The following is an 18725-nucleotide window of genomic DNA, read 5'->3' as shown; positions in this document are numbered from 1 at the left end:
CGCACTAAACTGATACGGCCTACAATGAAACTGATTCCACGCCCTGCCTCTCGTCATGTGTTCACACGCAGTTCTCAGGCACACAAGATCGAACTAGCCTGCGCACGTGTAGCCTCACTTAGCAAGCCAGTGCGTGCATTGAATGCAGCTTCCCGGGTGACCCGTCTTGCTTTGTAAGTAATTTTACATAAATATTGTCTTATTTATACGCTATATAATGAAGTGACACGAAATGACAGAACATCCATTCGGTAGTTCACAAACTTGGCTTAACTACTAAGGGAACCTATACTATGTTCTCAGCAGAGATGCTTTGTATGCAGTTCAAGCAAAGTATGTCAAAGCTCGGCAATCGCGCCGTGGCATTAATAGTTTTCCTTCAACTGCACGAACGTTTAAAGGGTGATCAAAGAGATCCGGATCTTTCAAGTTGTGCCGTGTGAACTAACCAAGAAAGCAAATAGATCACTGCGCAGGGGAAAGTTGACTGACAATTGAAAGCGTACGTACCTTGAACATAAAACAAGTAGATCTGTTAGAATAAGCGAAGTTGTACAAGTGATCGTGCAAGATTCAATGGATGAGTTTCCTAGCCAACACGAGGGTGCAGCGGAAACAAACTAGGTTCTCGCAGGAAGTAAAAAAAGAATGTGTTACTTCCCGCAATAATCATTTAGTTGCGAAATAATGCGATATAGAAAGCTTAAGAACGCGCTTGATAAGTGTCAGTCAAGTGAACGCTTTTTTGTTCTTAATTACAAACATATGTGTGAAGTAAAAAAAAGATAAAGGGCAGATTGCTGGCATAGCGATCTGCTTGGCTTCCTAAATATACTTTATTGCGAAAATATGCAAACAAAATACAAGGCTCCAACGCATTACGGAATGAAATACAACTCTTGTACTCGTCCGAGTTTGCCTAAACCCAATTCCACAATTTACCGTTACTTGCGAATCAGTTAATTAGCCACTTCACTAAAGCTTAAGCCTGGAAGGATTCTAACAAGTGCTCTGGTATGCACATTAAGAAAAATCGTTATTCTGTCTAACCTCAATTTGTAATGGTGGACAACTATGTGGCATTAAAGATTGAAATGGCGGGCTGATACCGAATGCAGTGCATTCTACTGGACTGCCTCGATAAGTTAAGTGCTTATTTATTTGCATGCTAACATGACTATTAGCCCTGGTCTATGTTGGTTAACTTATAATTAATGTGGCTTATGGCTGGCTCTCGACAGCTATTTTGGCTTGCAAAGCCAATTTAATACCGCGCATAGGGTGCTAATCAACTCTGGCTTTAAAGCTGTGCACGCTGACAGCTAAGAATATATTAGCCATCAGGGTCACAGAGCACTTTCTGTATGACCTCCGCTGACCACATGTCGCAAAGCGAAAGTTGAGGGAAACAAGTCGAAATGTTATTGTTCCAACTTCTATCGTGTTGGAGTCTCCAAAAATTGCACTAAACTGATTATAAGATTTTAGAAGGGCTGTACTCATGTTTTCTAGACTGTACCGAAGAGACGCGAGCATAGTGGTCAGTTGGCTGTTTGCTCACACAATAGTCTGCGTAGTATTAGCCTGCGACACTGTCTTCACTACATGGCTGAATTGGCCGGCAACGTGAAGATTGAAGTGACACTTAAGATGCACGTTGTCCGCTTTGCTGCTTATTTTGCCGTCAACGTCGAGTATTGTGGCACAGCCTCGCTATCGACAAACATTGCCAAGATGCTAGGCGACACACATGTTATCGATAAACAGCTCTCATTGAATCCCGATGTTGTTGCTTAGATGTATGCGCTGTTATTTTCAAAGCGCACTAAGAGACAGCTATTATCGCGTCAAACAGCTTCATGAGCACCCACCACCGTGTCTTGTGAGACACGACTATCCGACCTTTTTCAAAGGACGGGAGTCAGGCCTTCAAAAGAGCCCGGCTCCATGGGTGTATGTTAAAGAATGGCGTGTTAAGCTCTGGGCCTTTTCTTGCCTTCAGGCGTGGCTCATCCATGTGTGCTTCGCCTTTTACTAGCAAACAAAGAGCACGCATCGGTGGTTCTTTTGCAGTCGCGTCGGCTGAAAGAACTCTCCGTGTCGGTTCATTGCGATTTCGCAATGGTGGCGGAGGGCTTCCCCTTTAACTTTGTGGAAACAAATGTCAGAGTTCGACTTTGTGGTTTGAAGTGTATATGTATTGAAAAATAATCGTAAAACAACATCGTGCAAGATTGCAAGCATAATTTCATTTCCGGAAAAGAAGGAATGGAATCGTCTCATTGGAGTTCGACAGACTCGCACTCTTCGCTACAGTTACTTTGCCTTGTTTGCACAGGTTCCCCCTAACACATAAGTTTGTTTTATAAAGCTGTGTGCTTCAGTGCCGCTATAGTATCCAGTGACATTTGAGTGAAGTAAGCCGCGGTTGCCTATTCTTTGAATACTTTTCTCGGCACTCGGTTCTTTTCATTATTTTCTAGAGTGCGCATCCCCCCCATGGCTGAAGAGAAATTTGAAAGCGAGCAAATACCAAGCGAGTGTATTATACACCCGCATCAGCGTCACGCGAGCATTACAAATAGTAAACAGCTATCAGCTACAACACGTGCTTACGGCCAGCATTTCGGCGAAAAAGATTTCTGCTTCACTGTGGGGTTGTGATGTTCGGGGAGTAGCAGTCAGCGCTCACTGCTCGTGGTCTGGCAAAGGACGCTTTTTGGTGCAAATTTAAGCATATCTTGCGCACCTCTATATTGACCCCAAAACTACGTCGATTCCCGAATTCCAGGTGGCCCATCCAAACTTTGTTTTCAACAAAGCCGTATGCTTACATTCTTGTCTGAAAGGTGGCATGCATTTTGCGTTACAAGTACGACTTTGCCGCTGTAATTCCTGGAAAATTTTTCAAAAGAATATTGCGCACCAAAGCTTGACAATGCGGTCTTTGCACCTTATTTTTGTCTTATTTTGCAACTGCTTGTTGTAATAACTTCTCTCCACTGCGATTTCTAGCTCATGCAGGTTCTTGTGTGCCGTCGTTTTGAGAGCTAGTCTAGCGAACGTTGTCACGTGAAACTTGTTCCCCTCGGCGTTGGAAAATGTCACAAGTTTCGACTCGCAAACTGATTCCACTGCGAACAGCAGTCGTGAAGCTTGCGTGCTGATGGTATAGTCTATGCACGTTTATTGAAGATGAAGATGACCATTGAAGATGACCTGATCAAGAATTGATACCCCAAGATTTTTATTAGGAAAACAACTAAATCTGTCATGCATAAACTGCAGTCAACTAGTCAGGACATGCATAACACAACGTCTACAAAAAAGCGTGCATCGATTCCTTATATTCGAAATGTAAGCGAAGCCCTAGCCCGTCTATTCAGAAAACGTGGTGTACAGATCGCGCATGTTCCAGCAAGCAAGCTTAAGGCTGAGTTGCTAAATGTGAAGGATCCTCTCCCTCGGCAACAATTTCCTGGTGTGGTCTACAAGATACCATGCGCCGATTGCGAATCGGTGTACATTGGCACGAGTGGAAATTACTGCAAACGTCTGATGCAACACAAGAATTACGTCGCCAAGGGCCACACAGTGACAAATGCACTCGCCGAGCATGCCGAGAAGACGGGCCACAAGATAAGCTGGGACAACGCACGCATCATGGCCACGGAGAAGAATTTTACAACCAGACTGAACCTCGAATCACTAATCATTCAGACGACAAGTAACATAATCAATAGATCATCTGGCATACTAAACCACGTGTACTCCCGGACTTTGCGTCATGCGCTCAACGTTACATAAGAACCTGTTGCTCAGCCATCATTCCATTGTGAACAAGGGATCCGTACGGGTCCCGAAACGTCATTGTTTTGTTTGACATTGGTCAGTGACCTGTTTTTTCAACAATGCCTTTACCTGACCAGACGGCATTCCGTCGAACTCTCGACTACGTGAGCATCCGCCTCAAGTATGGACAATCGGCTATCACCAAGATTCGTCAGTTCTTGAGTGCATCTACACGACTGGCAGCCTTCGAGACGCACCTGCGTTTCAACGTAACCTGTAAGTCCAAGCAACTCATCCCAAAATCTTTGCAGTTAAAGCACCCCGTGAAATCGGCATTCGGTCATCAAGTCATTTCGAAAGCTGAACGGCAGCATCTTCAAGCACGGATAGAAGACTGCAAGCAGACTGTGAAGCGCCTTGAGACTGACATTTTCTTCACAACACGCCAGCTGCAATTCATCATGCCTGAATTACTCCCTGAAATACATCTCGTGGCGAACCAAGCATCGCGACGACGAACAGAAAAGCAGGAAACGTCACAAGAGCGCAAACTGAGTGCTTTGCTAGAAAAAGGCAGGAAAACCAGAGGACCCATGTACGAGGTCAGGAACTTGTCGTCATACGAGCTAACTCCTGCGGAATGCCAAGTTTTGAGCCGTGGTCTCAACTTCAACCAAGCAAAGCAGCCGAACACACGCAAGGTCGTGTGTGCTGTCGAAAACGCTATTGGTCTACTTGGAGAAAGTGAACGAGACGAAATCCGTACGAGAGCAATAGGTATACTATCGAGAATTCGCAAGTATGTCTGCCAGTAAGTCCTCTCGGAAGACGAGGAAAAAGCGATTAAGGCATTGCACAAAAACAAGAAGATTGCCGTACTTCCTGCGGACAAAGGCAACGTGACGGTTGTGCTTGACCGGTCGACGTATGAGTCGAAGATGACGGAGATAGTGGGGGACTGTACAACGTACGCCAAGATTAACAAGGATCTTACCTCGAAAGTCCAAACGGGCCTGCAAAAGACGCTCTCTAGTATTTTTCGGACGCTTCCTGCATCAGCAAAAAGGTTATACTTCCAGCTGCTGTGCGCCAATGGTTCTGCTTCAGCGATATACGGTTTACTGAAAATTCACAAAAGCGGAACGCCTCTAAGACCCTTAGTAGATGTCACTACGTCATCCCTATACAGCCTCTCAAAGTATCTTCACGGCATCCTGGCTCCCCTTGCAGGCAAGACTGAAACTAACCTCCGGAACACCAATGACTTCATAAGCAAAATGAAGAGTATCACTGTGGATGTCGACGAAGTACTGGTTTCATTTGATGTCTGCTCCCTCTTCACAAATGTTCCCGTCGACCTTGCTGTAGACACTTCCAGACAATTGCTTCACAAGGACACGACATTGGCCGATCGCACACCGTTCGACGTCACCGAGCTCTGCACCTTGTTACGGTTTTGCCTATCCAACACTTACTTCTCGTACAAGGGTGAATTCTACAGGCAAGTTTTCAGTACCGCAATGGTAGCTTCGAATTCGGTCACAACTGCGAATATCACAATGGAAGCAATTGAGCCGAAGGCATTGAAAACATTTCAGCCGAGACCCAAGGTTTTCCTGTGATCCGTCGACGACTGCTTCTGCGTGATAAAGAAGAAAGACGTCCAAGCTTTCCTTGACTGCCTAAATGGCGTCGAGACTTCCATCACGTTTACTGTGGAAGAAGAAAAAGATGGTTGCCTCCCTTTCTTGGATGCAGTTGTAAAACGTACTCCCACAGGCCTCGCCTTCGCTGTGTACCGAAAGCCAACGCACTCCGGTAGATACCTCGACTATGAGTCAGTCCACCCGGTAGCCCACAAACGCTCAGTGATTCGGTCTTTACTTCAACGAGCGATTCGCACTTGTTCCGATGAAGGAAGCCTGCAGGAGGAGCGCCGAACCATTGAAGATGACCTAATCAAGAATGGATACCCCAAGATTTTTACTAGGAAAACAACTAAATCCGTCATGCATAAACTGCAGTCAACTAGTCAGGCCATGCATAACACATCGTCTACAAAAAAGCGTGCATCGATTCCTTATATTCGAAATGTAAGCGAAGCCCTAGCCCGTCTATTCAGAAAACGGGGTGTACAGATCGCGCATGTTCCAGCAAGCAAGCTTAAGGCTGAGTTGCTAAATGTGAAGGATCCTCTCCCTCGGCAACACTTTCCTGGTGTGGTCTACAAGATAACATGCGCCGATTGCGAATCGGTGTACATTGGCACGAGTGGAAATTACTGCAAACGTCTGATGCAACACCAGAATGACGTCGCCAAGGACCACACAGTGACAAATGCACTCGCAGAGCATGCCGAGAAGACGGGCCACGAGATAAGCTGGGACAACGCACGCATCATGGCCACGGAGAAGAATTTTACAACCAGACTGAACCTCGAATCACTAATCATTCAGACAAGTAACACAATCAATAGATCATCTGGTACACTAAACCACGTGTACTCCCGGACTTTGCGTCATGCGCTCAACGTTACATAAGAGCCTGTTGCTCAGCCATCATTCCATTGTGAACAAGGGATCCGTACGGGTCCCGAAACGTCATTGTTTTGTTTGACATTGGTCAGTGACCTGTTTTTTCAATAAATATTGATAAACAACAACCGCCAGGTGTGTGCCACGTGTTTGTGTGTCACGTGTTTGTGGGCTTTGACCACCACGTGTTTGTGTGCTTTGATTCCGTTGCTTCTTCCCCGGCCAAAATCTTTTCTGGTGTTCCGCAGGGCTCAATCCTCGGGCCTCTGTTATTTTTGCTTTATGTTAATGACTTGCCTGATATTGTTCATTGTAAGATTTGTTTGTACGCTGATGATTGTGTTTTATATCATGTAATCCACTCACCCAATGATCACAACCTTCTCAACGATTCATTTGCATCTTTCTGCAACTGGTGCCGTTCCTGGCAAATGAACATTAACTACAAAAAAAACTGTGTTCATGACCTTTACCAATAAATTAGTTCTTTCAGATTTCAAGTACTCATTTAATGGACTGTCTTTGCTGAGAGTTTACCTATATAAATACCTTGGCGTGCTTTTGACTCCTAACCTGTCCTCGTCTCACCATATTGATTACATTACTTCTAAAGCGCTAAAGAAAGTTTGTTACCTCCGGCGTACACTATCTGCGGCCCCTAGCGATACAAAACTGTGTACAAGACCCTTATCCGCCCCGTGCTCGAATACGCGTCACCTGTATGGAACCCCTACAACCAGTGCGAAATAAAACAAATAGAATTGGTACAGAAAAAGGCCATTAGATTCATCCTCAGGCGTTATGACTCTGCTTTTTCACCTACATCAGCATTACCATCTTTGAACCTATCTCTACTTTCATCGCGAAGGAACATTGAGTCTCTCAAGTTATTACATTCTATGATTTTTTCGACGTGCAAACTTTCAAAAAATTTCTACCTAACATGTTCCAGACCTTCTTCAACACGCCAATACCATCCTTTGAATATGACACCATTCTACGCCCGTACCAACACGTTTAAACTTAGCATCTTTCCACGAACTGTTGAACTTTGGAATAACTTATCCGGTGACATACGTTCTTTGCCCTTAAATGAATTCTTGTTATCCATAAATACCCTTTGACAGTTTGTCTTTTTCCGTTTCACTGTTTACTGTGTTTACTGTGTTCTCTTCCTTGCCACAATGTCTTCATTATGCCACCATGTGATGCCATGTATTGCCTTTTTGTATTTTGCTTTCCTTCGCAAAGTATTACACCATGTTTTGTACCGGCCTGTTACCCACTTCTGCCACAGCCCTTACGGGTTGCAGTATGTAAAAATGAATTAATAAATAAAATACAAGCCATCATTAACATCAAACAATGAACCATAAAGGCGACGTAGATGACGATTGAACAAAAGCTCGTGCTGTTGTTGCCACTCCACCATCTTGGTTCAAGGACACTGTGTACGCCGTGTACAGCCTGTAAATATATTTCTACCTTCTGCCTACTCTCACCCCGTGGCAATATAGAGTATGACGCCACTTGAGTAATTACGATAATGAGACGTCGAAGACTTGCAAGACATAAAAAAATGAATCTTTCTCAGAGTGCGCACAAGCCACTGGTGCGCCAATTTTTTTCTGTCGCTTTAAAAAGTCATTTTGAAAAAGCTTTGAGAACGTCGAAGCCGACAGTGCATGGTTACTAGTGCATGCAGTTACAAGTGCTGACGACATGCTGCGATCATGCGACAGCTTAAGTGAGGCTTCATTCTACGGCCCCCGTTATTTCCATAGACAGGCTAATGCCAATAGTTCAACCTCAGAAATGGCTCGCCGGAATGTGCCCTCACTGGACAAATAAAAAGCCACCACCCGTAAATAATTCTGTTTTTATTTAGTCGAAGGTTATTACTCTAAACGTTTTTCTTGTTGCTAAAGCACCATAGGTCGTCGAACTCACTTATGAGTCGACTCACTCGCGCTCAAATAGAGCGCCATAAATCTGAGTCTGAGCGAGTCCGGGTGAGTGATGTTTTCATGAGTTTGAGTCCGAGTGAGTACCGTTGAAGAAAGTTTTCTTAAGCGTGAGTCCGAGTGAGTTAGGCTCAGGAATATTTTGGTGAGTCTCAGTCTGAGTGAGTTCAAAGAGCAAGATTTATTCATTGAGTGAGTCTGAGTCACTTCCCCGTTATTTTCCCTGACATTAGATCACATCGTCTCATCTCCAGCATTATTATAAGCTCAACCTGTATTCACGCTTATACGCACGTTTACTCACACGTATTCTAAAGCAGTATGTTTCATACATTATTTCAACATTTATCTATCAGAGGCAGGAACTACGTAGGATAGTACCCTGATCCTCTTCCATCGCCTTGCTTTGATAAAAACTGTTGATAAATATATGCCATGTCATCATCTCTTTTAAGAAAAGTGGTCTTTCTGGTTTACGGGCACTCATAACTTGTATTATTTCGTACTATATCAAAAGGCTCCATAAAGAGCATTGATGATGTGAGATATTGGTGTAGTAGAGCACAGACACTAAGGTCGAAGAGAAGACGACGACGAAATGTTCCGGTATCGAAGCGCTCCTCTCTGTGCTCACTGGATTTTCTCGGTGAAACCTTCAGGTTTTTATGGTGCCTTGGCTCCACGTCTTGTGGCAATGGACGCGGGGCCTTCCGAAGAACCGCCTGGCTAGCAGTCATCTCGGCCGACCACCGCGAGGAAGAGAGGAGCTTCACTCAGTGACAGTGAGGACACAGAGCTGTACTCAGCAGCCTCGGAAGACGACTCATCCGACGATGATTTCCTTCCCGCCCAGAGCAAGAGGGCGAAGAGGAAGATCGTCAACGCAGCCTCGCACACTTCTGCGAGTGCAGCTACTATGAAGTCAAGGCATGAACGCTGGCCACACGTCATCATCTTCATGCCAGAAGAGTCCTCAGGAAACCTGCGAGTGCCGAACAGGCAAGCACACTCCGATTTTTTGGAACGTGTGGTGCCTGATGAAATCAAGGACATCCGAATAAATACGCGAAAAAATATACTCACCATAGACGTATTCCACGTGAGTGCGCTTGGACCACTCAAACTAGTGACTGAGCTAGGTGGCATCAAAGGGCGACCCTTTACACCGATTGACAACGCATCCATAGCCGGTGTGATATACGACGTAGACATTGCGATTCACGACGCTGACTTGCCTACTCTCAATAAACCGGCAAATGAGGGTACTGTCATCACTAAGATACACCGCCTTAGGAAGTCGCGCTGTGTGAAACTGGTCTTCAAAGGCGATTGCACACCATCCCATGTCAAAGTCGGACATTTTCAACATCCTGTTAAGCCTTTTGTGCAAAAGCCACTTCAATGCCACCCATGCTTTAAACTAGGTCACGTCAAGGGTGTGTGCCCGAACTCGTTATGGTGCCCCCGGCGCACAGAACCTCATTCGGAAGATGCGTGTCAATCAACATTTCTTAAATGCGGTAACTGTAATGGCTCACACACTGCCTCATCTATAGACTGCCCTAGAATTCGAAAGGAGCGCGCGGTGCTTAAGCAAATGGTCAGGGGCAATTCGACCTACAGGGATGCTGCCGAAACAGTCCGGCGTCGGCAGCCGTGTCAGCGACATAGTTCGACGTCAAAGACTGCGCAAGTTCGAAACGACAGCGCCACCTCTACTGGTGCACCATTAGGTCAAGCCGCAACAAGACCGACAAATTCGAAGAAGACTTCGGAGAGGACTATATCTACAGAGCAATGGCCTATGCTTCCAATTTATCCGCTGACCACAGAACGTCCGAAGAGCACGCCCACTCAGGGGTCTTCACTAACCACTGATGACACACATAAGAAAGATGGCAAAGTCATAACTATGCTTCGTTCTCTCATGAATGCCATCCGAGAGATCTTGTTGTACATAAGGACAACGTCTGCTCGAAGCGCTATTACAGTACTGGACACCTTGAGCCCAGTACTTGAATCGCTGGAGTAGTAATATGGCTAACGATCGCCATCATTTCTGAGAAGTCAAGGAAGCATCCATCACTCAGTAAAACGCCGGTGGCCTAAAACCGCGTCATTTCGGACTTTCCTCAGTTAGTGCGCGTGAACGGGTTCGAAGTCATCAGCACTTGTGAGCCCAACGCGTGTGCGTGCTCTCCTTTCTCTCCCCTTTTCCATCTTTCAAACTCCCAAATCTCTATCCAGTGTAGGGTAGCATACTGGTCGTTCCAGACTGGTTAACATCCCTGCCTTTCCTTTCCCTCTTGTTCTTCTCTCTCTTTCTAAGGTCGAAAAAGATAACTGTAGGCTAATGAACTCTTGAATCAACTCACCCGAGTTCACCCACTCTCATATCAAGTCGTAAGTCTGAGTATGAGTGAGTCCTGGTGAGTGATGTTCTGTTCTATTCCAAGTGTTTTGCTGTGAATAGGTTGAGGTACATATTGCCTCGGCTACTCCGTATCAATAAGTTCTGCAGCGAAAAAAAAATAATAATACTTAATGTACCCAAAAATGAACAATCCGAAAAAAACACAAGAGCACACTGAAACCAGTTCAAATATGATGCCAATGCACAGTTTGCTTGCAGCAGTTCACACTGCCAAACTGTTCACACGCACACATCCGTTTTCTACTCTCAGTATATGCACTAACACATTTCACATATATTAATCCCTTGCTGGCTACCACAGGCTCTTATCCAGTCCGTTCTCCAGCTAAAAGTCTGTCAGAAAGATGTTTGCATTTTTCTGAAGATGCATCTCAGGGCATGGTCCTGAGTAATTTCATTAATTTGAGAGGCCGTCTGTCGAAACTTGCTAACCGGTTCCTTAATTTTTCTCTTTCGCGTATTTAACGCACTCCGAAAGAATACGGCGAACATTTCTTCTGCATGACCACAATGGCATTACGGGGAGTTGGATCGATGTATTTTGTGCAGGAAGCTGTTTGTGTGCTTTGGTAAGTGAGTCTGAATGAGTCTGGTTCAAACGTTCGTAAGTAGGAGACCAAGTGAGCCCGGCTCAGCTAAATTTTAGTGAGTCTCAATCTGAGTGAGCCCTGAGTGCGAATTCTGTTTCACGAGTGAGTCTGAGTGAGCTCCACACGCTTTGCCGACCTACGCAAAACATTCACAGAAACGCCCAAGATGGCTTCCGCTTGGTATTCTCGTGAAGTGGTGACAGCAAAATAAACCACGCGCCGGCGTCATCCCACCTAGCACTCGTGAAGCGCACATTCGATAAAGAGCGACTCTGCAACTCCTCACTCACCCTCAACAGTGCGCTATTTGTTCTCCTTAGCGTGCACATTCACGCTGTTGTTGTGCCGAAGGCGCCTCTCCCCCCCTTTTAGCGTTCGTTGGTGTTTGGATGTATTTTGCCACAAGTTGGGCAGGCATATGAATGCTCACACAATTAAGAGGATGTGGACCTGACGGAAGGCTGTTTATTTCGCACGTTTAGAATAAACATTAGAGTACAATGCACCATAGGAGAGTAATAGGTTGTCCAACGTGTTTACATCAAAACTTCGACGATTTAGAGTACAGTGTACTCCAATATGGGAGAACTTTGAGCTGTCCCGGCACCTTAGATATGTGTTTAGAAAAAAAAAGTTAGACGACTTAGAGTACACTGTACCCTTCTATGGGAAAGCATGAAGCTGTACCGGTAGAATGCATAACCGGGTGAACGATTGGGAGAGCACAGCGCATAATAGACTTGACCACAATTTACACAACATTGCATTAGTATGTTACATTGAAAAGCCTACGTCAGAGCTCTATTGAGAGAACAAAGTTTTTCTACATATATCATCAAATTTTTAGAGACACCTAGAATATGTAACATGGATACAGTGCTTTTTAGTCTTCAGTCGCTTCACGGGAGTCGAGCTTCCGTACATGTAGCACAACGTTAAGTGGTCAGTTTTGGCACGCGCCTCGTAACGCTGTGGGAACTAAGTGGAGGCGCACCATCAGCGTTTCATGTAGCCGCAGGCGCCGCTTAGCGTCTGAGGTGCATCGAAAAAGGTGGGGCGTTTTCGCGGTATCAAAAATGCTCGGCAGATCCCATGTACATGGGAATCAGCGTTATGCTAAGCATTCGGAGGGAAGGTGACCGTGTTGCAATTTTTTTATGGAGCGGTACGTCATCAAATGACGCTAACTATATCTACAAAAGTTGCACGCGCAGATATATGTTGAAGAGTTGCAGATTTTTATATAACCAGTTGTTTGCACTTGCGCAATGATGTCAACTGGATAATGTGTATTAGCAACAGCTGAAGCTGATATGAAGCACTAATGCTGGCGAAGATCCTGGCCCTGGACACTGCTACAAACATCAACTTCAGTGCATGGCACCTGATCAAAATTGACGCTGACCCGACGTGAAGGCTGTAATAAAGGAGTAAACATGTAAAGTTTATAAAATTGTATATGCAGCCCGGCGACCACAATTGACGTTTCACTAAGATTAGCGTCTCTTTGAAAGTAGTTCCTAGACCTGGCGTAGTTCTGTGGTAGAATGCCTGATTGTCACACAGAATGCTTGCGTTCTATTCCTGCTGGGACCATGAATATTATTATTTGCATTCGTCGAGGGGTCAACGCTGTCTATGTCAGATTTCTCTTAACACTGACATTTACTCTATGCCTTCGTTTGGTCGATGATACCTATGTCTGGCGTTGCTTGACGCTCACGCGTTGAAATCGCCCATGTGTATTCTCATCATTTCTTGGTAGATACTAAGTGTCAATCACCTGTGGCAGGTACCTGCATACCAGCGGCACATACCCACCAGTGGGTCTGTTTCACTGTCTGGCGGGAAGTGTTTGACGACGTGCGCGACGGGATGGTGACATTCATATCATATTCGTCATATTCGTCATATTCGTCAAACCATCTTTCTCTCCAAAGCTAAATTTTGTTCACGCCAAGTTAAGGGGAAGACCACGAGAACACCCAAACGTAAGCGGATAGATAGATAGATAGATAGATAGATAGATAGATAGATAGATAGATAGATAGATAGATAGATAGATAGATAGATAGATAGATAGATAGATAGATAGATAGATAGATAGATAGATAGATAGATAGATAGATATGCTTAATGTCACCGAAGTTCACTAAGAAATGCTTCGCAATATAAAATGTGAAGTAAGAACGAATAAAAAAAACAAATACAATTATCTTAGTGGTGTGAGCTGCGTCCTATCTCAAATAGCTCTACGTAGAAAATAGAGGAGGAACTGCTATATTTCACGTTCAAAGCGCGGGCGCTTTTGCAGAACTACATTCACAGGTGGTAGGATGCACGCGAGTTGTTTCTATAGCCCTCACTTCAGTGCCACAAAAAGTAGGGGCGAAGCCTGAGGAAAAGAGGAGCTGATGGAGTTTCCTCTCCCTCCTCCCCAACCTCTCATCACATCTAACGCTAACTTGCATTTTCCATTCCTTTGCTATACTTTATAGTACAAGGCTATGCTTTCTTTACCCCCCTCCGCTCCTTCTTTTCGCGCTCCTCCTCATCCTCCTCTTCACTTTATGTTTCTACCTCTTGATATACCATAGTATACTGTTCCACACAAGGCTTTGCTATGCTTAACCCCCTCTGGTCTTTCTTTTCTTCCTCATCCTCATCACTTTCTTACTTTTTGCTATATGATATTATACTGTAGAATTGAAGGCAATGCTAGGCTTTACCCTCTCTGCTTCTTCTTTTCATCCTTCTTCTCGTAATTTTTCTTTACCGCCTCTTGCTGTACAGTACCACACAAGGCACCCGTTCTGCTTTTTCTTTTCTCGTCCTCCTCTTTAATTTATTTTCCCACCTCGTGCTAACTGTACTATACAAGGCTATGCTATGATTCCACTTCACTTTCAAAGCGGGCTATACGACAGCGACGTGTGGCAGGAACTCAATTTGAAGAAGTAGGTAGAACATAACGTACAAGCAGTGACAGTCGGGCTTCTACTCAGCCTTAAAAAAGTATTGCGCAGCGACACATCCTTCTTCATGATTAACAGACTGCTCACACAGCACAGTATTGATAAAGCTTTGCAAACGTGCATAATTATTCACTGCAATGTCAAATAAAAGCGAAGATTACATGGTATACGTCATACGCGTAGCAAGCTTGGCGATGAGCACCATTCAGCTCCTATTGTCGGCGTAAACCGTAGAACTTTCACAGCCAAAGAGTCAGGATACATCAATCGTTTGTTGGTTTCATACAAGAAAGGCATTTTAAAGCAATCTTAATCAAAATCAGATGATGATAAAGGAAAAGAATGGCACAGAAGATGTTAATTGTGTATCGTAGCAATCCTGGTGTAGATGACCAGAAAGCAATGTGGAAGAGAGTTAGCCTTCAGCAGAAACCAAACCTACATCCTTCGGATTGCGTGACCGATGCTCTTAAAATTTGAACTCAATAAAGTTATCAAGTGTTTATGTGCACGATAGCTGGGAGTGTTAGCACCAGTCGTAGACATGACGCTGAGTGTGGAACGTCCTTTCTTTTGGCCGATTGCGTCACGTAGCATGTGAACCTTTCAAGAGCGAACAGCGAACCAATAAGCCTTCGCATACTACAAGAAGACATCAAGTCTATTGCAACGAAACCGTCGCTATGAACTAGTTTCCTTCTCTCATACTTTTGAAGAGAAAGAGTTTTGTAGTAAATCTAAACCATTTACTGTAGGAGCGAAAAGCTAGCATAATTGGCTGGTGCATTCATTGAAGTCCCCTTTGACTTAGGAAGTGATGAAGTATAGCCCGCTTGAAGCGTAATTATGAAGACTTCAGCATTATTACTTGAACAAAGAGCCCTCCAAATAGGGCCCACATTAGCCCTCTGCCTGTCATACTATCGCCACCCTGTCGTTTCAGTCTTAATAATTTACCACCAGCCCAATTAAATACATCTTCTCTTTAATGATTTTACAGTGAAGAGGGTTCGTTACACTGAGCAAAAAAAAAGCAACTTCATAAATTAGAGAGGTCTTTGGTCTCTGCGAAAAGTTGAGAGGGAAGCTGGCAACAGTGCCTTTTATGTAACGAAAACCAGCGTATAATGCAACCTAAGAATGTGCAGAGGATTAAGTGTACTGTTTCAGAGTGTATTGCAGTGTTTGTGATATAGATATGAAGAAAGGAAAAAAAAGAAACAACATGCGAATGGCTGGGCATGAACCGGCGACCTTTGGATGACAAGGCCCGACCAGAAGGTCGCAGGTTCAGTGCCTGCCGGTGGCAACTTGCCTTTTCGTCCACTTTACTTTCTGCGCGTCCATGTCGGTGTAATTACAATATTGTAATACTTGAAACAGTACATTTCACTTCCCCTATAGGCTACATTATCTGCTGCTTTGCATTTAGCTTGCGTGAAACAAGAAAACGAACTCTCAGAAATTTTCGTCATTGTTATATATTATTGTGTCACGCTAAACGAGGTCGAAATGGTTATTTGCAACTGTCTTTTCGCTGAGGTGGTTCACGTGCCAAGCGTTATGCTGTGTATCTTTGTTAAGTTCTTCTTCGTTCACATCTAATTTATGTGACTCTGCCTCCCCTTAATAACAACAATGAATACAAAAAAGTGCCTGAGGTATTGCGGCTCCACCAATCGGGTGAAAGCAGCACACGGCACAACCGGAACTCTCGCAGTTATTCAAACGAGGCAAATTCCACCAAGTGGAAGATGCGGAGTGTCACATCTCGATGAAATATTCAAGCCGCATCCAGATTTGCGCACCTCACCGAAAAAGCCAAGTGTTATCCCTTGAAAGCTGTGCCAGCGCGCAGAAAACGTACAGGCAGTGAATACCGTTCCTCTTGTGTTTTGTGCTGAGTTTCTTCGTTTGCCGCTGCCAATCTGTGTATGAATATTCAGTAGCGGGGATTGCGAAAGGCGCTTCCTGCTTGAACACAAGTTTGCGCTTGGCTCAACGGCTCCGCCGACTACATAGAATAGCAGGTGCAACGGAACATGAGCGGCATTGTGTTAGAAAAAAAATATTTCTTACTGTTCTTTTTGATCGAATGCCCAAAGAACTTAAGCGAGGTATCATCACGCAAATATTTTATGTGTTCTTAAAACCGACTCTGCGACGCCTCACAATGCAGATAATGAGCTGCCGTACATAGCGAGAAATGCAGGAAGTAGACTTAATGATTTCTGCATGCTTGTGCGCCCAGCTGTTTGCTGGATGTGTGCAATAATTGTTTCGTGTAAATGACTTTGTTTCCATATAGGGTCATTGAGTGCACGTTAAAGAACCCCAGAAGCATGGTCGAACTTTCTGGAGCCTCATATACGGCTTCTCTCGTAATCATATGGTGGTTTTGGGGTGCTAAAACCCACATATAAATCAATCAATATAGGGTCAATACCGAAAAAAATGCCAAATGTTTTTTTTAATTTTTTTTAGCGCGCCAAGGCCACCTCTTCACCTATTTACACCAGTCCGCATGCGCTTTCTTCAACAGCAATGTTAAAGGTCCATGTAATCTGTGATATCACTGCGCGTTGAAAAATAGCAGATGGTCGAAATTTCTAGAGCTTTCTACTACGGCGTCTCTTAATTGGGATTTTGGCACATATAACCGAACGAACATTAAATACCAAAGCTCAAAAGAACTGATGTGGCTTCCGCTGCTGACTGAAAATTTCCATTGCTTCCCTCGTGGATTCTCCTTCCGTTTTATGGTATCATAAACAGTGGTCCTAACCCTTTATTTTTTTGAAATTTTGTCAGGACGTTTTTTGAAAGTCACCAATTTTAGCCAATCGTTGCTGAATGACGAGGATGATAATGATATTTTTTCGTAGTCTTTAGTTTTTATATGATAACGCGCATGAAGGAAGTAAATTTTATTTAAACAATACTTTAAATATATTTTTGTTGTGGCGAATGAAGTTCGACTGCGCTGCTGCCTCCTGACTATGCCACTGCGAACCGGTGAGCAGCTTTTGTTCACCTGTTTGTGGAGAAACATAAGCCATTCGGAGCCGCTTTGCCCATCTCTAACTGGAACTGAACGAGTGCTCTAAACATTCACATTGCAGGCTAAACAACACAGCGCCACAGGCAGCTTGATGCTGTATGCTTGGGCCTCATTTATTGAAACTCGTTCCGAGCATTGACTGTTTTCAGGGTTACCTAATTTTCTATGTCTATACCTGACATTTCGAAAGTCCCCCCAAAAGTGACTACGACTCTAAATAGATAGAATAATCGCTAGCACGACTGAAGAAACGCTACGTTTAGCGACTTTATCACTAAATTAACACCACTGATCATAATTACAACAGCATTCGACTAAACACCTTAATTTCGGCAGTGAGACAGGGGCGCGTGCTATTAGCAGGTCGCCGACGTGTGGTGGAAAACGCGGTCATTTTGACCGAAATTTCGAAAGCCGCAATAGTGCCACGGAGGCAGAAAAACAACATACCTTTTATTAAAACTCAGGTGCGACTCAACACTTCTCATTGGTGTGCGCAAAAAATGACGATTCTTTTGTTGAGAAGTTTTTAGCCCTCCAGTGTCCATTACAGCAGCGTTTTACACAGTGTTCTTTTGTGGTGAGTTTTTCATGATTAATCGAGTGATCTTGATCATCAAATCCGGGTGGTTATACCAATGTCACACGAGCATTTTCATTCGTGATCAGTGCCCGTATGGATCAATCGCGATCCGGATTAGATGCTGCTACACAGTAACTTTGAATGGCGATCAAGCCGATCGGGATCAAAGCTATCGCGATCAGGCTGAGAGATCGCGATTTTGTGTCGTCGGCTTTCCAGGCCGTTTGTTGAAAACAAAAGAAACTAGAATTTTGAACATTGTTCTGGAAAAAACAGGTATTAAGAGATAAATATTTATTTATAAAAGAACTATTGAAGCGTTTATTGAAAAAATTATCTTTAGTGTTGCATATTTTAGGATTCGTATCCAACGCATTTAGTTATAGGAGACAAGCAGACGATAATCAGACAAAAACTTTCGCACCATCGGAGCAGTTGGAGCACCTCGAAAAAAATTAATTATGGGTGTCGCCAGCTTTTTAACTATGTCGCAGCGTATGCGCACTTCGTGGTCAAATGAAGAGACCTCTACACACTTCTACCGCTGGAAGCAGCAACTGAGACACTTCAGGCACCATGCAGAAGCGAAAATCTGGCGTGTATAACGGGCTTGCCGTTTTGCTGCGACTGGACTACTACGAGCAGGTGGCACCAGAAATGAAAGTTAAGATAACGATTCTCGCACAGCCATACATGTAAGTGCAAAGAAAACTGTGTCGCATAGTGGATTTATGAAAATACCTTGAGGGGCGGGGGGGGGGGGGGAGGGTCGTACGCAAAGTTTTTGACGTT

This window comes from Rhipicephalus microplus, chromosome 5 (genome assembly GCF_043290135.1).
Source record: "Rhipicephalus microplus isolate Deutch F79 chromosome 5, USDA_Rmic, whole genome shotgun sequence".
NCBI classification, from domain to species: Eukaryota; Metazoa; Arthropoda; class Arachnida; order Ixodida; family Ixodidae; genus Rhipicephalus; species Rhipicephalus microplus.
This window is presented reverse-complemented; position numbering follows the sequence as displayed.